General features: G+C 40.2%; 1 protein-coding gene and 1 long non-coding RNA gene across 2 annotated transcripts in view; one reads left to right on the top strand and one right to left on the bottom strand.

The window, feature by feature from the left end:
• LOC108262635 (TBC1 domain family member 10A) overlaps positions 1-27,252 on the top strand; it is a 182,809-nt gene that overhangs the window by 122,495 nt on the left and 33,062 nt on the right. The window lies entirely within an intron of this gene.
• LOC128630107 (uncharacterized) lies at positions 20,805-21,794 on the bottom strand. The gene is made up of 2 exons (XR_008394371.1): positions 21,461-21,794; positions 20,805-21,329 (listed from the first exon to the last, which is right to left on the bottom strand). It is a non-coding gene; the product is annotated as an uncharacterized LOC128630107 (long non-coding RNA).

Below are 27,252 nucleotides of genomic sequence, written 5' to 3'. Positions count from 1 at the left end.
AGCTCGTTTCTCAGTACAGAACAGCTTCAGCTCTGGAATGCTGGTGATTTTCCTCACATGAACTGCTTGCTTGAGGTCCTTCCACAACATTTCTATTGGATTAAGGTCAGGACATTGACTTGGCAAATTGTGAAACATGAATTTTATTCTCTTTTAACCATACTTTGGTGGACCCTTATGTGCTTTTTGTGCTTAGGGTTGTTGGCCTGCTGCATGACCCACTTTCTCTTGAGATTCAGTTCACAGACAGATGTCCTGAAACTTTCCTTTAGAATTCACTGTTATAATTCAGAATTCATTGTTCCATCCATTATTGAAAGGTTCTTATAAGTAAGGTTCTTATGCTGGAATGTAGTGTTTGTTTTCTCCAAACATAACACTTCTTATTTGAACCAAAAGGTTATATTTTTTCACACAAAACATTTTCCCACGTAATCATTAGCAAATTGCAGATGGGCTGTAATGTTCTTTTTGGAGAGCAGTGGTTTTCTCCTTGTAACACTGTAATTCACTCCATTGTTGTTCAGTGTTCTCCCGATGGTGAACTCATGAACATTAACATTAGCCAATGTGAGAGAGGCCTTTGTTTGCTTAGAAGTTACCCTGGGTTCCTTTGTAACCTCAGGGACTTTTACATGTCTCACTCTTGGAGTGATTTTGGTTGGTTTCTAATAAACATACTAGGTTCTCTTTTTTGATTAAATTACAGCTAATAGTAACTAGTGACCTAGACGTATTAGGTGTAATTTATGCACTAGTCAAATATTAACCCCACCCCATCCAGTTAATAGTTATAGTTGAAATGAAGCTATCTGGCAGCCCGACATTCAGGTCTCTCCCTCAGCACTTACTGTAGAACAGCGGTGCTACAGAGGCGCAGACCACATGCCGATTCTCTCTCTCTCTCTCTCTCTCTCTCTCTCTCTCTCTCACTCAATGTTCCCTAGTTTATAACTTATAACCTTGGTACCCAAAGTTTCCCCCTTTTTAATGTAATTTAGTTCCTTTTAATTTTGTGCCAGATCAACAAAAAATCCTCCAGTGTGTTTATCCCTGAAAAGAAAATGAAACAGAACACACACACACGCTGCTTGTATAATAGAAAACAGTTGACCTGTATTAAATGACTCAATGTTTTTAAGTCTGTTTTTACATCTGTTACGCTTCCGCCGGTGGATGGCGCTGTGTCGTCGAAGCGCAAAGACTGCTGCAGAGCGCGCGTGCACGAGACTCTGACATATGGACACGCGCGGCTCGTTTGTTTTGATTTACTTCCTGTCCAGGTATTGGCTTATGTTCGAGGGTGTGTCTTTATTTCTCCAGGTGTCTATGCTTTAGATAATTATGTTGGTTATTTAAACCCCTCGTATGGCTGCGCACTTCGCGCAGTATTATAGTTTGTAACGTTAGTAGTGTTTAAGGAGTATAGCTTTAGCACTGTGTTAGAATGCGTGTAGCATGCTAGCGGTCTCACTTCCATGTTCTGTTTTCGAGTAATGCCTAGACTGTAGTTCCATGGTTGATCCAGCTAGTCCTGTTCAGCATAGACCGCGTTTCTTGTGTTCTGTTAGTTTGTTCATCAATAAAGACGGCGCTCCTGCGCTTACTTCCTGCTAACTGTCCTGTGTCGTTACATCACCACATTCTTTTGTTCATCTATTACTATTGTTGCAACATAGTACATGCGGTCATACACATTAGGGTTAGTGTGCTACGTGGGCTACACAGTGGTCATTACTAAAGCCATTAATGTACTTTTTGAGTTCTAAATGAATAGTTCAATTCATATCTTGCAGAAACTTTATCTAATTCTAAAGCATCATTGTTATATTTTTTTCTGTCACAGTGAGATGGCAATATTTTGACGGGTGTGGAAGGCCTCACTGGGACATTTTGTATTAGTAGTGTAAAACATATGCATTGGCTTACATATTGGTAGACATGCCAATTTAAAAAAGGTACATGTAGGAAACACTTAAGAGACATCTATATGTAACAAAAAAATGAAGGAATGGGATAGGCTGACTTAAACATCTAGTTATCTAGTTGGTGGCTGTGGCTCAGGTGGTAGAGCAGGTTGTCTAATTGTAGGGTTGGCGCTTCGATTCCTGGCCCACATGACTTGAAGTGTCCTTGGGCAAGACACTGAACCCCAAGTTGCTCCTGATGTCAAGTTAGCACCTTGCTTGGTAGCTCTGCTACCATTGGTGTGAGAATGGGTCAATAGTTACGTCAATATTTGTGTAGGAAAGTTCCTCATATTCAGAGTAGGGCTAGGCAGGTGCTCAAGTTGCTATGATTTAATAAAGCCGCATGTCAGTTACATTTATGTTTTTAAATAAGAAGTCATTCACAGTGCATATACACTATAAAGAAAACAGTCACCCACTATTTATTTGATAGCACATTGTGCTATTCTGTGTGTCACATTTTTTATTAAATTAAAGAGACCAGAATGGGGCGCATATGGCTTAGTGCTAAGCACGTTTGCCTCCCACCTCCAGGGTTGGGGGTTTGATTCCCACCACAACCCTGTGTGTGCGTAGTTTGCGTGTTCTCCCTGTGCTGCTCCCCCTGTCCAAGGACATGCACGGTAGGCTGATTGGCATGTCCAAAGTGTCTGTAGTGTATGAATGGGTGTGTGAATGTGTATGTGAGTGTGCCTTGCGATGGACTGGTACCCTGTCCAGTGTGTACCCTGTCCTGTGCCCTATGATCTCTGGGATAGGCTCAAGGTTCCGTGCGACCCTGTATGATAGGAGATATAGAAAATGAAAGGGTGGGTGGATGGAAACCAGAGCGAAATTTCATTATCCTGAGTATCCAGTTACACAAATGGAGAGGTGAGTTTAGAATTGGCTAAATAAATCATACAATCTAGAAACAAACAAGTGGGATATAATCAGTGGTTGATTTTAGACACAATCATTCCTGATATTATTAATAATACTGCTGTTGGTTTGAGTTGAGCACTGACAATCAAATTAAAAGAAGAAGAATCCAGTATTTAGTGGTTTGTTGTTGTTTTTTTAAACAGTGGAGTGATAAGAAGAAATCCTCAGAGACTGCTACAGTGTCCTCTCAGGAATCCGTGGCTAATCATAGGCTGAAGTGTTTCAGAGACATTCTGGACACTGTGTAATCAGAATTTCTTTATTGAGTCTTAGTTGCAGATTATTGAATATGTTGCATGTTAAATAAGATTCTGATACTAACAATGGGAAATGTTGATTTAAGAGAATGGAATGCTCTGAACCTTGATGAGCCATAATAAAAAAAAGTTCACATATTAAACAAATTAGAAAATCCCATAATTGTCACAAATAAATAAATAAATTTAAAGCCCATTAATATTTGGTAATGTGCTGTACTGAGAATCATCATTCTACAAACATTGGAAATTCTCAAGCAGGTAAGTGTTTAAGGGAAGGAACAAAGTTTAAAGTGAACACATATATGCCAGTGAGTAAAACCTCATTCTTACATGATCTCGGCACTTTCTGTGTTTTAAACATGCTTCCAACCATACAAAAATTCATCATGACTGATTGGCTGGGAGGTGACAAGGATTCTGAGTATTGTTCAATAAAGCTGATGATATATCTGCAGTGAAAACTGTAAAGGTGTACTGATGAATGAGCAGTTCTTACAACCAGGATAATCTGAGTGTTTTGTTTTCTACTATATTAACCTAAATTCTCACTATCCCAGAAAAGCTACTGAATATACTTTATCTACTCAATAATATTTGGGAGAGAAACTTAACTAGCATTATTCTACCAGAAAATATAGCTATTGTTTTAAACTCAAACCGAGGTATAACTATGCTAAACCCAGAAATCAAGAGGCATGTTTAATACATCAATCACATAGTACATATAACAGGGTCTGTACAGATGCTTCATAATAAAATTCCAGGATTTTCAAGGACTTTTCAAGCACTGTTTTGTTTTGTTTTGTTTTCAAGGACTATACAAGAGATGTCATTGAAACATATCCTTCATTTCCCAAAAAAATCTTAATAATAATAATTTTTTTTAAAACAACCATTTTTATATAGCTCCTTTTCCCAGCCATGATGGACTAAATTTGTATTTCCCAGTCATTGCTTCATTTTCACCATAATTTCACCATTGCATCGTATTTTCACTCTGCCTAGTGTCAGCCCTTTATTACATCCTACTCTCTGTGCTCACATGCTGAATTTTAATACAGCCGAATTCCCAATAAAGCTGTTCTCATTTACATATTTTTTCTGTTTCTGAAAGCAGGACCTCGCACTCGCCGGGCAGTACTGGCCATTATCTTCTACAGAAAGTAGCTAAGGTTTGTCCAAAAAATCGATAGATATATTGCTAGATGCTTTAAAAAAAAAAAAAAAAAAAAAGTTGCTAAAGGGGTCTGAGAAGTGGACCGAAGCTGTCCCTGTTAAAATGAATGAGTGAACGGCAGGAGGAGGAGGGGCTGCAGCGGGGAGTCATATTTTGAGTGAAAGGATTGTATTCGTGTTCTTTTGAAAATTGTTATTTTTTATTTATTGACTTTTTATCATTCAAGCACTTTTTAACCACTGTTACATAAAAAATGGCTATTTTCAAGGTTTTCCAGTACTTAAATTTCCAAATGCCAAATTCAAGCACCTTGTACAAACCCTGTGGTAATAATTTTTCATAGCTACATTTCCCAAACAAGCAAACTGAAAAATTTCTAGTACTTCTAATTAATAAACCTATAACATCAGTTAGCTAGTATTTAAGTGCTACACCCAAACCTCACACATTTGATGTTTTTTCTTTCTTTTTGTTCTTTGAACACTTCTTCTTCTTCTTCCGCTTCTTCTTCTTCTTGTTTCAGATATATTTCTGCCACCTGTAAGTCAGAATGACAAAATTCTTGACTGTAATATCACTCAGGTAAAAGAAATAAATCAATGAATTAATAAATAAGTAACAGTAAACTGATTTTCTGCAAATTTCATGGAACTATCAATAAATTGATAGTTATATAAAGCCCATAAATTCAAAGTTACCTATTTTTTTTCCTTTAAATGCTACATTTCCTCAGTTTACACATTTGATTTGTTTTTTATGTTCTATCATATGGGTTTATGAGATTGCAAATCATTGCATTCTGTTTTTATTTACATTTTTCACAACGTCCCAACTTTTTTGGAATTGTGGTTGTAGTACTCCCTTTCTTTATCCAGGAAAGTGAGATGTTGGTGTTTACAAATGTCAACATGTTTTTGATAATTATTGAGCATCACACCAAAAATTAATTATTGAGGATTGTCACCAAATTTCTGAATCTAGGCCAAACATCCTAGGACTAGTTGGCAAATGTTAAAAGCATTTTTTGCTATGTGCCAAATTTGGTCATACAGAGGGAGCAGAGCTAAGATCAGATAGCTGTTTATGAGGAATTATAAGTCTGATCAGAAAATCAGATAACTGAAAAGTTTCCCATTAAGCTATTGCCACAAAACTTGAATAGAAAGTTCAGGGATGGACCTCCTAGTATCCGATGCAATCTTGCTCAAATTGGCTACCTGGGGCTGCTGTTCATGTTCATAACGGTCAGCGTTAAGTTCAAATAGCTGTTTCTCAGGAACCAAAATTCCAATTGAGCAGAATTTGCAGTGAGCTTTCTGCTAATCAGTAACTGAATTACTTCAAAAAATGTCTGCCTTCTGCCAGTCGGCTTTCAGCAGGTAGGTTACACAACTAGCATTGAGTTATCATCACAAAATGTGATATGCGTAAGAAAGTTCACATATGGTCTCTTTATTGTTCTATGAATCTTGACAAGAACTGGCCACTGGGGGTGCTATACGCAGGGAGTGTTTGGACCCCACAGATTGCCTCTTATGGCTATATTACTATTATTATTAGCAGTAGAAGTAGTTGTATTATTATTATTGCAGTAGTAGTAGTGATATTTCCTACCGTTTTTTAAGTTTAATTTTCCACCTCTGGTTCCTTAGTCCAACAGATCTGACGCACTGAAGGCTGGACATTGGCAGATATCATCTATGATGATAAAGTACTATTATTTATTTGCTTATTTGTGTATGTATGTATCTACCATACATGTCATAAACACAAACCTTTTGAAGAATTTTGTCCCTAACAGAAGGGTTCATAAGATCCTCACTGCTGTTAAACTTCAATCTCAGAAATGCCCTCTTAGTAACAGGCACTAAAAAAAATTAACAGTATTGATATTTAGCAGCTGTTGTAAAACTTAATTTGACTTCAAATGTATATGAAATTGTGAACTGGATATAAAAGTGTAACCTGGAACCCCATAGACTTCCACTTCACAGAGCGTGAGAGCCTGGATAACATTGGGAATGATGATGTTCACATGTCGACCCCTCATGTTGCAGGTGTAATTTGCAGAGGCACCAGCAGGGATGCTAGAGATAACGACACATCTGCAGGGGGAGAGAGAGAAGAAAGAGAGAGACTTTGACTTTTAAAATATAATTTATTCTACAATTAAAAAACCTTAACATACAGAACACATTGTTTTAACGACCATTACCAATTGAAAAAGAGATTCTCGCCTCTTATAAGTCACCCCTTTGTTTACACACCATTTCTTCTCAAACATCGGAAGATCACCATTCATTTGGTAAAATTCATACTTTAATCTAATCCTAGACTCAACCAAGGCCTTAAATAATTTAACCATGTTTACTTCTTTCCCTTCCAATCCCATTTTGTAAGCCTTCCAAATGGCTAATTTTGCTTGACCGACCAAAAAATTTGAATAGGTACAGATTTCCTGCCTGTGGCAAGAATATCTACCCCCATAAATAAACCCTGTTTTCGAGAAAATGATCGCCAAACTATGAAACATTGTATCCAATAGATTTAAGAGCGGAGATAATTTACAACATTCACAAAAGACATGAAACACAGTATCGAGTTCATCACACAAAGTACACAGTGGAGACGATGCATATTTACATTTAAACAAAAACACTTTTGTTGGTAATGCACAATGTAAAATCCGCCACTGTAAGTCACCAGACCTTTTTGGTAGAGGGTTTTTATACAATAACTGCCATGAAGGTTCATTATCTCCCGACGTCAAGAAATGAGTCCTCCATTCTGTATGCCTCCTCCCCCTTAGATGTCCAACAAAGTAGGACTTTACACAGGAAATATATCTATTTTGTTTGTTCACCATGGAAAACGGAAGACTTTGCAAGCCTTTAAAAGATAACAAAATGTTTACATTGTCTCCACTGTTAATTTGAGCTACCACTGGAGTTAAGTACATTTCTGGAAAAAAGACCTTTGTGTTACCACCGGAGATAAACTCAGTTATATAATCACACAAAGATGTAGGAAAAGATGTTTTCAAATCCTTTAATATGTTCCCGACTATTCTCTCTGATCTACCAGTAATCTTTCTAGTTAGATTCTGTACTGAAAAACACTCTCTATTTGACAAGTCAAATAGGTTTCCAACTTTAGTTATCCCAGCTAAAACAAAGTTAGAAATTTCAGTGTTGGACATAGTGCATTTTTTAGAAAACCAAGGATTGTGCAGAAGTGGTTCATCAAAACCAAAATGTTCTTTCCATTCCGACTTAAAGTAACCCCAAGCTTCAAGAACCGATCTGATCTATAAAACCTTATCTTAAACATGTCTTTTACCACGTTTCCTGAAATCAGAAACATTTGCTTATCAAAATCCATCTTGTTTTTTCCCCCGTAGAATGGCAAGGCCAAAGCTAATCCATGGTAGAGAGTCCGACGAGTAAAGCAGTTTTTGGGCAGTCTGCAACCTCATGGATTTCACCTTAGAGGCTAAATGAATGAATCCCTGACCGCCATCGATTGTAGGCAGACACAGTACCCCCGGGGGAAGCCAATGATGACCACCCCAAACGAAGTCTACAAAGGCTGTTTGAAGTTGTGACAAAAGCTCTTTCTGAGGGTCCAACACGGTTAGACGATGCCACAACATTGAGGTGGCTAGATTATTCACCACCAGCACCCTGCCTCTGTAGGAAAGCTGGGCTTGAATTCACTTCCATCTCTGGAGCTTGCCCGTCACTTTTTCTACAAGTCCTTCCCAATTCTTGTTCATGTGTTGTTCAGTCCCAAAGAACAGCCCCAGTATCTTAACCCCCTCTTTATTCCAAGGGCGCTGATGTGGAAGCTGGGGTGGATTTTGGTGTGACCAATGGCCTAACAATAAAGTGTCAGTTTTTTCCCAATTGATCAGTGCGGAAGAAGCACTCTGAAAGACGTTGAGGCATGAGGTTAGATGTTTAACATCATCTTCAGATCTAATGATCACTGTGATGTCATCTGCATACGCTGTGAGTTTCACCACTGGTGTGTTTGAAAGGTGAGATGTTGGAACAGTAAATCCTTGCAGCTTCTCTCTCAGCATCCTCAACATTGACTCAATGGAAATCGTGTACAAGAGACCAGACAAACTACACCCTTGTGTCACACCTCTACCTACAGAAAAAGGTCTGATCAAAATTTCATTTATTTTCAGCATACTATAGACATCTTTATAAAGCCTTATCCATGAAATAAACTGATTCCCAAAGCCAAAGCTTTCAAGTATTTTGAACAGGTATTCATGGTCAAATTTATCAAAGGCTTTTCCTTGGTCCAAACACACAAGACCAAGATCTAATTTATGCAGTTCCGTTAAGTACACCAAGTCCCGCACAAAAAAAAAGATTGTCAAACATAGATCGCTAGGGTACACAGTAGGACTGATCTTCATGGATGATGGACGCTATAGATTTTTTAAGATGATTTGTCAGAGTTTTAGACAATATTTTATAATCAGTTCCTAAAAGAGAGACTGGTCGCCAGTTCTTCAATAAACCAAGATCTCCTTTCTTGGGTAAAAGAGTCACTACAGCTCTTCTACAACGGAGGGGTAGGATATTTGACTCAAAGCTTTCGAGAAACACCTCATACAAATCCTGACCAATGAGGGACCAGAAGGCTTTATAAATTTCAGAAGTCAATCCTGGTGATTTTCCCGAAGATTGTTGCTGGACAGCTTCCGTTAACTCCTGAAAGGACAAAGGTTTCTCCAGCTCAGCTTTATCTTCATGTCCAAGATGCGGCAGTCCATCTGAAAGCTGATTAATTGCTCCAAGGTCACAGGGTTGTGCAGTATATAATTTTTCATAAAAAGATAGAGTTTGCGAAAACAGAGTGAAACAGAGCGAGAGAGGAAGAAAGAGAGAGAGCGATAGAGACAGAGAGAGCGAGAGAGAGACAGAGAGTGAAAGAGAGACTTTTTTGACTTTTTACAATCTTTTATTTTTCAAACGTCACACTATACACATTAAGGTCAAAGGTGACTCAATAAATAAATATTTAAAGCAGCATTAAAAAGAAAAACCATAAATAAATAAAACATAAGTCAGCGCAACACCGGATAGTTGTTAAGAACATTATCAGCTAATGCTGGTGTAAAACAAAGTTCTCCCTCCACTACAGAACACAGAGCCTTCTCATAACACCATACTGCCTTGAACATCTCCAAGTCTCCCATACTTCTGTAAAAGTTCAAATCAATCAGAATTCTTCATTTATGTAATATTCTCGGGCTCTCGCATGGCTTCATCCAAATCTTATGAGATTGCGATCCGATCCTTGAGATGAAATCTGAATTTAGAGCTGTCCGAGCTGCTGCTACAGTAAATGATTCAACATCACACCGTGTTCTTAACTTCCTGTTAGCTTCAGCTGGAATAAACACAGATACGCCATGTGCGTGCGGTCTGCAGCGAGTCTTGGCTTGTCTAGGCTCAGTACTTCTCATCGCGGTGCTCCTCCATGTCTATACCGGAGTGTATTTCTTTAAGTGGATGCCGTGGCCCCGTGGAACTCGTCTGGGCAGAGAGCAGGGCTAATTGCTCTCACGTGCTTCCTGCTTCCTGCTTCCAGTGCCTCTGACTTTTGAGATGAGACAATGTGGTCCATCCGGCACTGGAAAATCCTTCTTTTTCACAAACTGAGTGAATTAGGAGTTTGAGAGGGGGCCTCTCAAACTCCTAATTCACTCAGTTTGTTTATAGCACCAGGCTTTCCACCATCTGGTGGCTTTCAGCCAATCAGAACATGTTATTCAGCAGGTGTACCAACCTGGCCAGTTGAGTAAAATGGTCAATTCTTGCTGCTGGACTCAGACATCATGACCCCCACTGTATCAACAAACACTAAGGCTACATTTTACTGCAGCTCATGGATGGTTTTCCTGCCCAAGTGGAGAGAAGAGAAGACTGCACACAAGACGTGTTCATTGACCACGTCGGCAAACCGCTTTAATTAGCACGGCATCTATCACACATCAACCATCAGACCAAACAACTTACTCAGGTTGAGTAACAACTGCACAGTGGCTCCTGCAAGACAGAAGATCAGAAAGTAGGAGACACTGCTGATGGTACAGATGCTAGAGAGGAGGAAAAGCTGTGAAAGTGTGTTTGAGAGCCAGACTGAGACTCCACTGACATCAGCTCCCAGATTTCTACCTCTTTGGCTTTCTCTTGGTTCTCGGATATTGATTGAAATTCCTTGATTTCGAAAGCTTTTACTGAAGTTCCTCAGGCATCAGACATTCCTGCTTCATGTTGATGCTCCTCATTCATTTTATTTTTACTTATTTTTGCCATTCATTTCTGGATTTTTATTTTTTCTGCTTTTGTTTCCCCTTCAGACTTTCCCCAGGATATTCCTCAGGCTTTAAAAGATCTTCATCAACTTTCTACTCTTGAGAGGCTCTTCCTCAACTTCTTCAGACTTGAGAGACTCTTCTTCAGCTTTGTAGCAATCTTCCTCACCTTCCTTGGTCTTGAGAGACTCTTCCTTTTCTTCCCCAGGCTTGAAAGGTTCTTCTTGAACTTCCTCAGTTTTGAGAACCACTTCCTCCAGTTCCTTATTTTTTAAACCTCTCCTTCAACTTCTTCAGACCTGAGACACTTCCTTTCAGTTCAACTTCTTAAGTCTTGAGAAAGTGTTCCTCACCTTCTTTGTGTCACGTATCGTGACGGAGCGGAGATAGGACGGATGCAAGTGCGGGATGAACAGTTGTTTATTTGAAAGAGAGACAGGCAGACAAATCTAAAATGTGATCCAAAACATAATCCGCAAACATGTAAGAGGTCAGGCGATTGGCAAACAGGCATACACTGGGCAAGGCTGGAATCTAGGTCGTGGTCACGGAAAACAGGGTCGATAAACAAAATGAGAAACGAACTATGACGAGGAACTGGAAGCGGATAATCCAGCGCGAACTAACTCTAAACATGGACCGTGACTATGACTACGATACGAACTAAACTAACTCTATGATAATCTTCCGCGTTGTGTGCTGGGAGGCGCACGGTATATATGTGGACATGATCAGCGTCTAAACCGCTAGCAGCTGAGAGCAATACAGACCCACGTGAAATCCCAGCCAATGACAGAACAGGGAGGAGACATGACAGAAACATAAACAAAACACACGTGTCCAGATGTCACTACAGTCAACAACGGAAAAGCAGGTGCTCGCGCATTCGCGCTTAGAGCACACTGCTTCAAGGGGGAATCATGACACTTTGGTCTTGAGAGACTCTTCCTAAACTTCTTCAGGCTTGAAAGGCTCTTCCTAAACTTCCTAAGTTTTGAGAAAATCTTCCTCAACTTCTTTATTTTTGAGAACCTCGTCCTCAACTTCTTTATTTTGGAGAAACTCTCCCTCAACTTCCTTATTTTTGAGAACTTCTTCCATACCTTCCTCAGGCTTGAGAGGCTCCTCAACATCCTCGGTCTTAAAAGACTCTTTCTCAGCGTTGCCAGGCTAGATCAGCTCTTCCTCATCTTCCTCTTGAGAGGCACATTCTTGATCATGATGCGCTTCTTTGAATTCCTCGTTCTCAATTTGGATCTTTCTCAATTTCACCAGACTTGATGAAAGACGCGTTTCAACTCATCCTTGTGATGCTGTTCCCCAAGTTTCATAGTATTGAGAGGGTTTTCTTTTCCCCAGTTTTAGGAGACTCTTCTCCTCTCTTAGGGAAAAAAGTATTTGATCCCCTGCTGATTTTGTACGTTTGCCCACTGACAGAGAAATGATCAGTCTATAATTTTAATGGTAGATTTATTTGGACAGTGAGAGACAGAATAACAACAAAAAAAATCCAGAAAAACGCATGTCAAAAATTTTATAAATTAATTTGCATTTTAATGAGGGAAATAAGTATTTGACCCCTCTGCAAAACATGACTTAGTACTTGGTTTAAAAACCCTTGTTGGCAATCACAGAGGTCAGACGTTTCTTGTAGTTGGCCAAAAAAAGTATTTGACCCCCTCTCAATCAGAAAGATTTCTGGCTCCCAGGTGTCTTTTATACAGGTAACGAGCTGAGATTAGGAGCACACTCTTAAAGGGAGTGCTCCTAATCTCAGCTTGTTACCTGTATAAAAGACACCTGTCCACAGAAGCAATCAATCAATCAGATTCCAAACTCTCCACCATGGCCAAGACCAAAGAGCTCTCCAAGGATGTCAGGGACAAGACTGTAGACCTACACAAGTCTGGAATGGGCTACAAGACCATTGCCAAGCAGCTTGGTGAGAAGGGGACAACAGTTGGTGCGATTATTCGCAAATGGAAGAAGCACAAAAGAACTGTCAATCTCCCTCGGCTTGGGGCTCCATGCAAGATCTCACCTCGTGGAGTTGCACTGATCATGAGAACAGTGAGGAATCAGCCCAGAACTACACGGGAGGATCTTGTCAATGATCTCAAGGCAGCTGGGACCATAGTCACCAAGAAAACAATTGGTAACACACTACGCCGTGAAGGACTGAAATCCTGCAGCGCGCGCAAGGTCCGCTGCTCAAGAAAGCACATATACATGCCCGTCTGAAGTTTGCCAGTGAACATCTGAATGATTCAGAGGACAACTGGGTGAAAGTGTTGAGGTCAGATGAGACCAAAATGGAGCTCTCTGGCATCAACTCAACTCGCCGTGTTTGGAGGAGGAGGAATGCTGCCTATGACCCCTGGAACACCATCCCCCACCGTCAAACATGGAGGTGGAAACATTATGCTTTGGGGTTTTTTTCTGCTAAGGGGACAGGACAACTTCACCGCATCAAAGGGACGATGGACGGGGCCATGTACCGTCAAATCTTGGGTGAAAACCTCCTTCCCTCAGACAGGGCATTGAAAATGGGTCGTGGTTGGATATTCCAGCATGACAATGACCCAAAACACACGGCCAAGGCAACAAAGGAGTGGCTCAAGAAGAAGCACATTAAGGTCCTGGAGTGGCCTAGCCAGTCTCCAGACCTTAATCCCATAGAAAATCTGTGGAGAGAGCTGAAGGTTCGAGTTGCCAAACATCAGCCTCGAAACCTTAATGACTTTGAGAAGATCTGCAAAGAGGAGTGGGACAAAATCCCTCCTGAGATGTGTGCAAACCTGGTGGCCAACTACAAGAAACGTCTGACCTCTGTGATTGCCAACAAGGGTTTTTAAACCAAGTACTAAGTCATGTTTTGCAGAGGGGTCAAATACTTATTTCCCTCATTAAAATGCAAATCAATTCATAACATTTTTGACGTGCGTTTTTCTGGATTTTTTGTTGTTATTCTGTCTCTCACTGTTCAAATAAATCTACCATTAAAGTTATAGACGGATCATTTCTTTGTCAGTGGGCAAACGTACAAAATCAGCAGGGGATCAAATACTTTTTTCCCCTCACTGTATATATATGAATAAAGATGACCCAAAACATCAGATTTTTACACAAGTCCTAAAAGTAGACCAAGAGATCCCAATTAAACAAACGAGACAAAATGATAATATTTGATCACAGACAGATTGTGCACAAATGGAGGAAATTCAAGACCATCATTACCCTCCCCAGGAGATATCAACCAACAAAGATCACTCCAAGAGCAAGACAAGTAGTAGTCTGTAAGGTCATAAAGGAGCCAGGGTAACATCTATGCAACTAAAGGCCTCTCTCTCACTGTAGTGAAGGTAAGGGTTCTGTTTAGTTTGACTTACCTAGGGCTGCTCCTATCACACAAACCATTTAAGTGAATAGCATGGAGGTGGTATTTGAAGTTAAAGCAGGCTGTGGAGTGATCATCAGTAAAGATCAACATTCAAAGGTGGGGTGGGGGGGGCGCTACGGAAATCATTTGTTGCCTCAGCAGGTAAATACAGTAGCAAATGTACCAGGTCATAAATTGGCTAACGTATTGGAGAGACAATCCGAGGTGTTCAAAAAAGAGTTGGGTCCACTGCTAGAGGGAGAACTCCAGAGGCTGGTGGAAGACAAGATCATTGAACCAATGCAGTTTGCAGAGTGGGCAGCTCCCATTGTTCCAGTCAGAAAACTGATGGTTCTACCCCAATTTGTAAGGATTATAAATTCGCAGTAAATCCAGCTCTAGTGTGGAGCAGTATCCAATTCCCAAGGTAGAAGATTTATTTGCTCAGTTGGCAGGAGGAAAAATTCTCCAAACTGGACATGACCCATGCGCATCAGAAGATAATGCTGCACAAAAATTCCAATAAGTACGTTACAATCAACATGCAAAAGGGATTATGTACTTACAACAGGCCAACATTTGGAGGTGCTTCAAGTCCAGCGATCTTCTAGAGCACAATAGAAGGGATTCTGCAAGACATCACACGCATCACAGTTTATCTGGATGACATTTTAGTCTCAGGGGCTAATGAACATCTGCAGAACTTGGATGAGGTACTGAGTAGGATAGAAAAGAGTGGACTGAGACAAAGAAGGAGCAAGTGTGAGTTCATGGGAGAAGTAGAGGTATTTTTAGGTCACAAAATTAATGCCACAGGATTACAGTCGAAAGACAGGTCCTATATTATGTTTGAGACAGCTGGCATTGTAGCCGTGAAATCAGCTAACATTATGCTCCATGTAATGTTTGCGATAGCCAGTTATTTGTTAAATGCTAACGCATTGCAATGTTATAAACTACCTCCTAATGGACCACCATGCATCTCCATTCAGCCCATGTCCTGTCAGCTAAATGTAGCCTCATGTCACTAATAATTATTCACATGTTCATGCTTTTAATAAATCTTTTTATCCTGCCACCATATCAGTGAATTTAAACTAATGCTTGCATTCAGAGTATAAGGGGTGTGTGTGCGTTTAGGAGTGCACCTTAGCACTTATTAGTCATGGTCAGAGTGTTTGAACTAAAATATCCCTCTCTCTCTCTCTCTCTCTCGCTCTGCCAGTATCAGCCAGAGGAGGATGTCCTCCAGGAGTTTTTAATTTTATATATATATTTTTTAATTCTCTCTCTTTTTTTAAAATAAAAACCACACCATGGTACTGAGCATCGTGTACTTTTGGTGGTATCGGTACCAACGACTAGATTTTTGGTATCGTGACATCCCTAATATGTAAGGAAATAGGATGAACTCTGCATACAGGGCAGCTTTGTGTTATGGGGGACTCGCGTAGTGATTCCACATCCGCGGCGTGCAGCTCTTCTAAGACATCTACACGAAACCCATCCGGGAATTACCAGGATGAAAGGCCTGGTGCGTAGCTATATGTGGTTGCCACACTTGGATGCAGAGGTGGAAGCATTGGTCAAATCGTGTGCAGTCTGTCAGGAAAACAGAAATGCTCTGGCAAACGCACCACTGCATGCGTGAGAGTTACCAGAGCAGCCATGGAGAAGGATTCACATTGATTACGGTGCACCGTGGATGGGTAGAATGTTCTTGATCGTGGTAGAGGCATTCTCAAAATGGACAGAGGCTTATCTGTTAATCAAGTCTACATCCACAGTTACCATTCAGTGCTTAAGACAAACCTTTAGCCAACACAGGATACCAGAAGTAGTGATGTCAGACCATAGCAGTTTTATTGTTTTTTTACCAGTGCTGAATTCCAAGAGTTTATGGAAAGAAACGGAATTAAACACAAGCACAGCACCCTACCATGCATCTTCCAGGCGTCTGGCTGAAAGGGCCGTTCAAACATTCAAAACCCTGATGAAAAGAGTGCTGGAGAGTCCATTGAAAAGGCTAGCCAGAGTGTTGTTCAGTTACCGAACGACGCCACAGTCGACCACTGGCAAATCAGCCGCTAAACTGCTGTGTGGAAGGAAACTGGTCTACACAGGGACTCATTGAGACACAAACAATTGAGACAAAAATGGTACCATGACCAACATGGAAAGGAAAGATATCTCGTGGTGGGTGACCCAGTGTATACTAGGAACTTCAGCTCTGGACCTACTTTTATTCCAGGTACAGTTCAGAAAAAGACTGGTCCTGTATGGTGCACAGTAGCATTGGGAAGTGGGCAAGTAGTTCACTGACATACTGATCAGGTGAGAGATGGGCACAATGCAACATCAATAGCACCAGAGTTGTTGGACACTTCACAGCCAGATGTTGACATTCCAGTGCCTTCTACAAAAGACTCAGGTTCTTCATTCTCTGAGGAAAGTCACAAACAAAAACTGGGAGGAACTTCTGAAGTGGCTGTGTCAGAAACTTTCCTTGGGATGGAAAACCCTGAGTTGAGAAGGTCTACACGTACTAAATCTCCAAGCTATCTGAAAGATTATAATTAGTGTAGTGGTGAGTTCCACAACCGCAGGGAAAAGAATGAACCCAGGAACTGAACTGAATCTCAAGAGAAAGTGGGGCATGCAATAAGACAATGGCCCAAAACAAAGAATGGTTAAAGAACAATAAAGTTATTGGTTTGGAATGGCCAAAACTGATGTCCAAGCCCATGTGCAGGACTAATCAACAGTTACTGGAAATGATTAGTTGCAGTTATTGCTGCACAAGGGGGTCAGACCAGATACTGAAGGCAAAAGTTTCACATACTTTTGCCACTCCCAGATATGTAATATTGGATTATTTTCTGCAATAAATAAATGACCAAGTATAATATGTGTCACATTTGTTTAAATGGGTTCTCTTTGTGTAGTTTTAGGACTTGTCTGAAAATCTTGTGTATATTTATGTAGAAATATAGAAAACTCTAAAGGGTTCACAAACTTTCAAGCACCACTGTAGCTGTGAAGTGCAGCAAAAGGTTGTTGAGCTTCACAAAATGGGAAGTGTCTATAAGAAAATAGCACAAGCATCGAAAATGCTCATTTTCATCATCAGGGCAATAATTAAGAAGTTCCAGTCAACTGGAAATGTTATGAATCAACCTGGAATTGGACGCGTGTCTATATCGTCTCAACGCACTGAAGAGGACGGTTCGAGTGGACAAAACATCTCCAAGGGTCACAGCTGGAGAACTGCAGAAATTAGTTGTGTCTTGGGGTCAGAAAGTCTCCAAAACTACAATCTGAAGTCACCTACATCATCACAAGCTGTTTGGAAGGGTTTCAAGAAAAAAGCCTCTACTCTCATCCAAAAACACACTCAGGTGTCTTCAGTTGGCCAGACACTACTGGAACTTCAAATGGGATCGGGTTCTATGGTCAGATGAAACCAAAATAGAGCTTTTTGGTAATAAACACCAGAGGTGGTTTTGAAGCACACAGAGAGGTAGTCATATGGAAAGGTACCTCATCCCCATGGTTAAATATGGTGGTGGATCTTTAATGTTTTGGGAATGTTTTTCTGCCAGAGGACCTGGACATTTTGCTAGGATACATGGCATCATGGACTCTACCAAATATCAACAGATATTAAATAAAAACCTGACTGCCTCTGCCAGAAAAATTAAAATGGGCCGTGGTTGGATCTTCCAGCAGGACAGTGACCCAAAACATACATCAAAATCAACACAAAAACGGCTTACTGACCACAAAATCATCAAGTCATTTAACACTAATGAGCAGTATTAAAAATATTAACATGGATATCTGAGTCTGATAATAAAATTAACTTCTACTTACAGTCAAATTTTGTAGTGTTTCGGACATTTAACACCCTTCCGTCCAAAAGAAACCAAAAGGGGGTACAAACTTTTACACTCCACTGTATTTGGTTGAAATTGCGCTTATAGAACAACTGAACAGCAACGTTTCCATACAGGTTTTAGTGAAGTGTTTAACAATAGCAACTTGACTTGAAATGGATGTTTCATTAGCGTGGCCTGTGCCCAAATCCTGCACGACTGCGTATCTAGGTACACTACACACGGTCTGAACGAATGGAGTCTCTACCGCACCTAGTGCACTAGAGATAGAGGTTCCATACAAGGTGATTTGGGACGGAGCCAGTGCACAGAAACCGTTTCCCTGCGAGAGGCGCAGGTGGAGCTGGAGCTGTGTGACTGATTTGTCCACCTGTGACTACAGAACTACCTCAAGTCTCCACACGGAGCGCTGTTCAAGAGAAAAACACTCCTAAAGAACAAATCACTGCGCCAGCGAGACATCAACCCTTTAACTAGACGTTCATCCCAATTCCACAGAAACACCGCGGAACTATTTAGAGCTGAGAGACAGTTCAAAAAGCACTGAAAATAAAGTGTTAGTAACGAGGCTGCGTTGCTGGTCACGCGCGGTGTAGACGCGCTGATACAGAGTGTAGCGCGAGTAAGATCTGTAATGTCTAATTCAAACATTATGATCAAAAGTAAAATAATGTCTAAAGACACCGAGGAACAGAAACCACAAGGTGCAGTGAAAGTGAGATTTTATTATTCATTTAGGACTGGAGTTTAATTCTGTGCTTTTTGTGCATCCATAAAAAATAATGCTATCTATCTAACTATTTATAAATGTTTATATATATTTATCTTATTTAGTTAGTTTACAATTCTATTATATAAGTACTTATGCATTATTTTTTTTATGGATGCACAAAAAGCACCGAATTAAACTACAGTCCTAAATTAATTTATATATATATATATATATATATATATATATATGTGTGTGTGTGTGTGTGTGTGTGTGTGTGTGTGTGTGTGTATTGGGTTCTTTTCTGTTTTGGACAAACATCTGTGTAAAGTTTTAGTCTGAATTTATATTTGTAACACTCAGTTTGTGGATTTTATTTTAAATAAACAAAAAAGGCACTGAAAGTTTGCCCCGCATCCATCAGATTAATCGAAAAAATAATCGACCAATTAATCGATTGTGAAAATAATCGATAGTTGCAGCTCTAATAATAAGCTGCATCATGAAATAGATTTTTTAACAAAAAAAAAATCTTTAACAAAAAAAAAATCTTGATTATTTTCAAAAATAGAGTTGTGTTTGAGAAGAAGAATGGAGTGTAATATAGTGTGAATCATAAAAATTCTATTTCATTTCTATTTGTTTACAGAAAGACTTCAGCAATAAAAGCAGCATTTTGCTGTAGTTGTTAAGGGGCCGTTTATACCACAACGTTTTCAAATAAAAACCGAAAACTTCTGATGCGGTTTGGCTGTTCGTTTCCATGACGACGGCGTTTCGGGGTCTGAAAACTTTGGAAAACGGGTTTCAAAGGGCAAGTTTTTGAAAACGATGCCGTTATCATCTCCGGTAAATCATGTAAATTATTATCCAGAAAAACCACAGCTCCTCCGTTTACTTGTATTTGTTTACAGCGCGGTCTTTCCCTCATCAATATGGCGGACATGTTGACGTGAATGCGTACGTGCGCATGCGCGTAGTATTTCTTTACAAAGTGACCTCGCCAGCTACACACACACACACATTTTGTCCTTTTTGTGTTTATTGTTGAGAAATAGAAGCTCGAATTTGCAGTGAATGTCCAGTATAAACCCAACTTCACCTCAGTTTAGCAGTTTCTACATTAAAAACATTACAGAAATTTAAAGTTATTTTAGCTGCTAAATGACTTAGCCACTTTTACACTCACTGTTGTTTATTTTATTTGCTATAAGCAGGGAGCAAACAATGGATTTTAGGATAAAGTAAGGTTATACTTAAATAGTGCCGCTAAAACAGAATAACAAATCTCTCCTCATAAGTTAAATAGTGCACTACGTAGGGTGTAGACCGTCATTATTTCATCCCTAATGTAGTGCACTTAAACCGGAAATGACATCAATTTGGGATTCGGCCACACAGCTTCCGTTTAACTTACCTCGGGTTTAAAAACAGAACGGACTTTTAATTCCTCAAACACAGACAAAATAACCAGCTTTTACTTTTAAACTGGATAAAATCTAACTGTAAAACTGTCAGAAATAATTTAATCTGGAGATGATTAGTTCGGTGTAATAACTCAACTGCTCAGGAGATACCCGCTGCAGCTTTTTCTTCTTCTGTAAATTTCTACTGGTCAGAGACGCAGCTGTTAGGCGCGTTACCGCCACCGCGTGGACTGGAGGATATAGTTCCAGGTTGGAGGAAGTCTATCCCAACAAACTTACACCAATAATTTCCACTCATGGTTTTATTAGATCCTATTTATTATTCCAGTGGAGTTTATGACTTCTTCATGAATGCCAGCAGTGAGTCGTTCACTGTGTCTTACTCAGATATACTGAGTGAACTATTGACTCACCACAACCTCAATCTCTAAATGTTTAACAGCACCAAAGCTTTCAATTCTGGTGACTTTGGGAGTATTTATTTATTTATATGATTATATAAAGCAGCAAACATTAACATAAGCATGTGCTGCACAACATTTCATTAGTTTAATTTTACATTTTAATTTACTGTAAAGCGCTTTGCTAAATTTTGCTACGTAAACTTTTTTAGGTATTAAAACTGGTTACTGTTTGATTGATGACAAACTCCATATTTTTATACCTTGGAGCTCCGTGTTACCATGGTAATTTATAAACAATTACTAACAACATTACCTTCATCAATGCAAGTTTACATTTTATTTGATACTTGACCATTGATACGTCCTCAGTTGTATTTCTGTTTGTACTATGTTCCATTCGTGTGTCTATGTCGGGGGAGGGATGGGTGTCTTGTCTCCTCCTCTTTTAAGCCCAGTCCACTGCAATGCGTCATGTTCCTGCTTGCCATTGGACGATCACATCTCGTACACGCCTGCTCCCGCCTCGTGCTTTGGGATGAGTTGGCTGTACATTTCCGGACATGTACTTAAGCCTCGTCAGTCTCCATCCCCGGGGCAGATCGGTGCCGTTGCTTTGTACAGCAGATATTTGGCTATGTGTGTTGATTTCTCCTGTGTACGATCTTATGCATGTTCTTGACTTTGTTTCTGCTCTGCCCCTTTAAGTTTAATGATTCAGCTCCCAAACTGCTGGAAATGTGGGATGGGTTCTAACTCTTCACCGAGACTGCAGTATCCTGGAGAAGAGGTTTGAGGTGAGACTCCTGTCATACGCCAGTCCTGGTGAGTGTATTATCCTTAATGCTGTAAAACAGAGAAGAACATCAGCATAAACACACACACACACACACACACACACACACACACACACACACACACATGCACATTATTCAGTATGATACAGTAGAGTAAAGAGACAGTAATCAGTAACTCACTGTAGTGTCTCCAGGTTACAGTGTGGATCCTTCAGTAGATCAGAGAGCAGCTTCACTGCTGATTCTCCTGGATTATTATTCTTCAGATCCAGTTCTCTCAGGTGTGATGAGGAGTTTGACCTCAGAGCAGAAGCCAGAGCAGCACAACCTTCATCTGTAATCCTGCAGTTCCACATCCTGCAAGAAAGAAAACCTTCTCACACTTAACACACTCAGTTTTAGCTCTGAAAACATCCACTACACAAAATCTTTATATACACAACATTTACTCTCATCTCACACACACAACAATGACAATATCACATCACTACAATTACAGTCACCACAGAGGGAAACTGTGTGTGTGAGTGTACCTCAGTATCAAGTGTACAATGTGTGTGTGTGTGTGTGTGTGTGTGTGTACCTCAGTATCTCAAGTGTACAGTGTGTTTGTGTGTACCTCAGTATCTCCAGTGTACAGTGTGTGTGTGTGTGTGTGTGTGTTTGTGTGTACCTCAGTATCAAGTGTACAATGTGTGTGTGTGTGTGTGTACCTCAGTATCACCGAGCTGGCAACCTGAAGTGTCACTGAGGAAGCAGCACCCTTCGAGCTAACGCTATTACATTAATTTCTTCTAATCTCTATACTTTAAAATTATTTACCTTACGTTATACAAATATAACTGACACTACTTTAGATAAAACAATCGTAACGTTGCGCTGTCGCAAATTTGATCTGTATTTTCTTTTTGTTTTTACAAAACATCCGCGACTAGCTTGTAGCCCGCTAGCATCACCTACCGCTAGCCTTGTTTACGTTTCACATTTCTCACTTACCGCTGTTCTGTTTTTAAAAAAAAAAAACAAATATACAGTTATGTACATCAGCCTCGTTCAGCTGGTAGAGGAGGAGGTGTTGGACTCATCCATAGTAAAAATCTAGTCGTCACACAAAAACCTAAGCATAAATTTAATTCTTTTGAAATTCTTTATACCAGCATAACTTATGTAGCCACAAAAAATAAGTCAAGTCCTCTAATTATTATTTACAGACCCCCAGGGCCATATGCTGAATTTCTTAGTGAATTTGCAGACTTTATCTCAAACCCGGTTGTGTCTGTAGATAAAGCATTAATCGTCTGAGACTTTAATATTCACTTTGATATCCAGAAGACCCTCTGAGAACAGCGGTTGTGTCCATCTTAGATTCAGTAGGGATTAATCAGAACGTAATCGGGCCTACTCATAATGGTGGTCACACTCTTGACCTCATACTAACATACGGATTAAATATAGAAAATATTATCATTTTTCCGCAGTCTGAAGTTGTCTCAGACCATTATCTTATCTCGTTCATAATACGTATTGATCATAATATTTCCACCTCGCCTCGCTACCGCATAAAACGTACCTACACATCAGCTACTGCACCGAGCTTCATAAATAACCTCGCAGAAACATCAATTAGATTTGGATCACCATCAGATCACACAGAACTCGATCAGGCGACTGAAAGCTTGGAGTCAACACTCCGCTACACGCTAGATAGAGTGGCTCCACTCAAAAGGAAAATAATTAGAGAAAAAAAATTAGCACCCTGGTATAACGATCAAACGCGAACCTTAAAACAGACAACTCGACAATTAGACCGTAAATGGTGTCAAACCAAACTGGTGATATTTCAAACAGCATGGAAGGAGAGCCTACTGAAATATAGGAAATCTCTTGGCGATGCTAGAAAAATCTATTTCTCCACCTTAATAGGAGACAACAAAAACAATTCTAGATTCCTTTTCAACACAGTAGCAAAATTAACTAGGAATAAAACCACTACAGAGAGAAACTTAATTTCTCTTAATTTCATTGTACATATGTATAGTGACAATAAAAGGCATTCATTCATTCATTCAAACACTCAATCATTACATAGCAGTGAAGATTTCATGAAATTTTTCAATGATAAGGTTGAAAATATTAGACGTGAAATACAGGCCATTAAATTAAAACCGGACAGTACTGTAACAAACCCATTACATGACAATGTAGCAATATCAGATCAATGTTTAGAGTGTTTTGCTCCGCTTAGAGAGACCGAACTAGCTACATTAATCTCTTCAGCCAATTCATCAACTTGCATACTAGATCCCATACCTACATGTTTGTTTAAACAGATTTGTCCAGGAGTAATTGAACCACTTTTAAATATAATCAATTCTTCCCTAAGCACTGGCTATGTACCTAAATCACTTAAATTAGCAGTTATTAAACCCTGATTAAAAAACCTGATCTTGACCCGTCTCAACTGTCCAGCTATAGACCAATATCAAATCTCCCCTTCATCTCTAAGATTTTAGAAAAGGTTGTAGCAAAGCAGTTATGCTCGTACTTAGATAGGAATAACATTCATGAAATGTATCAGTCAGGATTTAGACCTCATCATAGCACAGAGACAGCGTTAGTTAAAGTAGTAAATGACCTACTACTGACCTACGATCAGGGTTGTGTCTCGCTGCTTGTGTTACTCGACCTTAGCGCAGCTTTTGATACTATAGATCACACTATTCTCCTTGATAGATTAGAAAATGTTGTTGGTATTAAGGGAACAGTCCTCTCCTGGCTCAGGTCTTATCTGACCGATCGTTATCAGTTCGTAGATGTAAATGGTGATTTCTCCATGCGTACTGAGGTTACTTTTGGAGTTCCACAGGGTTCTGTTTTAGGCCCACTGCTCTTTACTTTATATATGCTACCCCTAGGTCAAATTATTCGTAAACATGGAATTAGCTTCCACTGTTATGCTGATGATACACAGTTGTATGTTTCAGCGAAGCCAGAGGACAGACAGAAGCTTAGTACAGTTGAGGATTGTGTAAAGGACATTAGACGTTGGATGTTAACTAACTTCCTTCTACTTAATTCTGATAAAACAGAAATACTTTTATTAGGCCCACGTGTAGCTAGAAGTATTCTTTCTGATCACATGGTTACTCTGGATGGTCTTTCTGTTTCATCATGTGCAGCAGTTAAAGACCTTGGAGTGATTATTGACTCCAGCCTATCATGTGATGCTCATGTAGATAATATTACTAGGATAGCCTTCTTTCATCTCAGAAATATTTCTAAAATAAGAAACATATTGTCACTACATGATGCGGAAATACTAGTTCATGCATTCGTCACCTCTAGATTAGATTACTGTAATGCCATACTGTCTGGATGTTCCAGTAGGAATATAAATAAGCTCCAGTTAGTCCAGAATGCAGCTGCTAGAGTCCTAACTAGAACTAGAAGATACGACCATATCACACCAATATTATCAATACTGCATTGGCTGCCAGTAAAATCTCGCATTAATTATAAAATACTCTTATTAACCTATAAAGCACTAAACGGTCTCACGCCACAATATCTAAGCGACCTTTTGGTTTTATATGATCCGCCACGCCTACTTAGGTCAAAAGATGCAGGCTATTTGACGGTACCTTGAATAGTGAAGGCTACAGCAGGGGGAAGAGCTTTCTCTTATAGAGCCCCACAGTTATGGAAGACTCTTCCTATTAGTGTTCGGGACTCAGACACAGTCTCAGTGTTTAAGTCTAAGCTTAAAATGTATTTGTTTACTCAAGCCTACCCTGACTAGATTCTGTTCTACTACTTCGCAGTCATAATAATCTTTTTTCTCCCTCTCTCCTTTCGCCGAGCCCCCCACGAATTTATGGAGATACTAGAGATCCAGATCCTTTCTCCCTCTGGATGGAGCTCAAATCTTCTTTAATTCCAGACTGCTGGGACTACGGCTGCTCCTAACGCCATACAGACTTCATATGAATCCATAATGAACTTTTTCACACTATCTGTTGTTACCCAGATGAGGATGGGTTCCCTTCTGAGTCGGGTTCCTCTCAAGGTTTCTTCCTCTTAAAACATCTTAGGGAGTTTTTCCTTGCCACCGTCGCCACTCAGTGGCTTGCTCAGTTGGGATAAATTCGCACCTTTAATATCTGTATACGCTGTTGATATTTCTGTAAAGCTGCCTTGAGACAGTCTATTGTAAAAAGCGCTATACAAATAAAACTGAATTGAATTGAATGTCTCTGTACATTGCTGCATTCATCTTTCCCTCGATCCTGACTAGTCTCCCACTTCCTGCCGCTGAAAAACATCCCCACAGCATGATGCTGCCACCATCATGCTTCACTGTAGGGATGGTATTGGCCAGGTAATGACTGGTGCCTGGTTTCCTCCAGACATGATGCTTGCCATTCAGGCCAAAGAGTTCAATCTTTGTTTCATCATGGTCTGAGAGTCCTTCAGGTGCCTTTTGGCAAACTCCAGGTGATCTGTCATGTGCCTTTTACTGAGGAGTGGCTTCCGTCTGGCCACTCTACCATACAGGCCTGATTGGTGGAGTGCTGCAGAGATGGTTGTTCTTCTGGAAGGTTCTCCTCTCTCCACAGAGACACGCTGGAGCTCTGTCAGAGTGACCATCGGGTTTCTGGTCACCTCCCAGACTAAGGCCCTTCTCCCCCGATTGCTCAGTTTGGCCGGGCAGCCAGCTCTAGGAAGAGTCCTGCTGGTTCCAGACTTCCTCCATTTATGGATGATTGAGGTCACTGTGCTCAGTGGGACCTTCAATGCTGCAGAAATGTTTCTGTACCCTTCCCCAGATTTGTGCCTCGATACAATCCTGTCTCGGAGGTCTACAGACAGTTCCTTGCACTTCGTGGCTTGGTTTGTGCTCTGACATGCAGTGTTAACTGTGGGACCTTATATAGACAGGTGTGTGCCTTTCCAAATCATGTCCAATCCACTGAATTTACCACAGGTGGACTCCCATCACATTGTAGAAACATCTGAAGGATGATCAGTGGAAACAGGATGCACCTGAGCTCAATTCAGAGTGTCATGGCAAAGTCTGTGAATACTTATGTACATGTGCTTTTTTTGTTTTTTATTTTTAATAAATTTTCAAAGATTTCAAACAAACTTCTTTCACGTTGTCATTATGGGGTATTGTTTGTAGAATTTTGAGGAAAATAATGAATTTAATCCATTTTGGAATAAGACTGTAACATCACAATGTGGAAAAAGTCAAGCGCTGTGAATACTTTCTGGATGCACTGTACAGTTACAATCACCACAAATGGAAACTGGATGTGTGTTTGTGAGTATGTGAGTGTGTGTGTGTGTGTGTGTGTGTGTGTGTGTGTGTGTGAGTGTGTGTGTACCTCAGTATCTCCAGTGTACAGTGTGTGTGTGTGTGTGTGTGTGTGTGTGTGTGTGTGTGTACCTCAGTACCTCCAGTGTACAGTGTGTGTGTGTGTGTGTGTGTGAGTGTGTGTGAGTGTGTGTGTGTGTGTGTGTGTGTGTGTGTGTGTGTGTGAGTGTGTGTGTACCTCAGTATCTCCAGTGTACAGTGTGTGTGTGTGTGTGTGTGTGTGTGTGTGTGTGTGTACCTCAGTATCTCCAGTGTACAGTGTGGATTCTCCAGTCCAGCAGAGAGCAGCTTCACTCCTGAATCCTGCAGGTTATTGACACTCAGGTTCAGTTCTCTCAGTCTGGAGGAGTTTGATCTGAGAACTGAGGACAGAACTCTACAGCTTTCCTCTGTGAGAAAACACCAACTCAACCTGGGGGAGAAATGATGATATATCAGAACACTGACCTCAAACACACACACAGAGCCATAATACACCTAAAGTTTCCCATGTAACAGAAATATGAGTGCGTTTGTCTCACACACAGAAGTCAGAGGACAGGACACCACATCAGCATTAGCATTATTATTATTATTATTATTATTATTATTATTA

The sequence above is a fragment of the Ictalurus punctatus genome, unplaced genomic scaffold (assembly GCF_001660625.3).
Source record: "Ictalurus punctatus breed USDA103 unplaced genomic scaffold, Coco_2.0 Super-Scaffold_100046, whole genome shotgun sequence".
Classification (NCBI taxonomy): Eukaryota; Metazoa; Chordata; class Actinopteri; order Siluriformes; family Ictaluridae; genus Ictalurus; species Ictalurus punctatus.
Note: the sequence above shows the minus strand (reverse complement) of the source record. Positions and strands in the feature narration are given on the sequence as shown.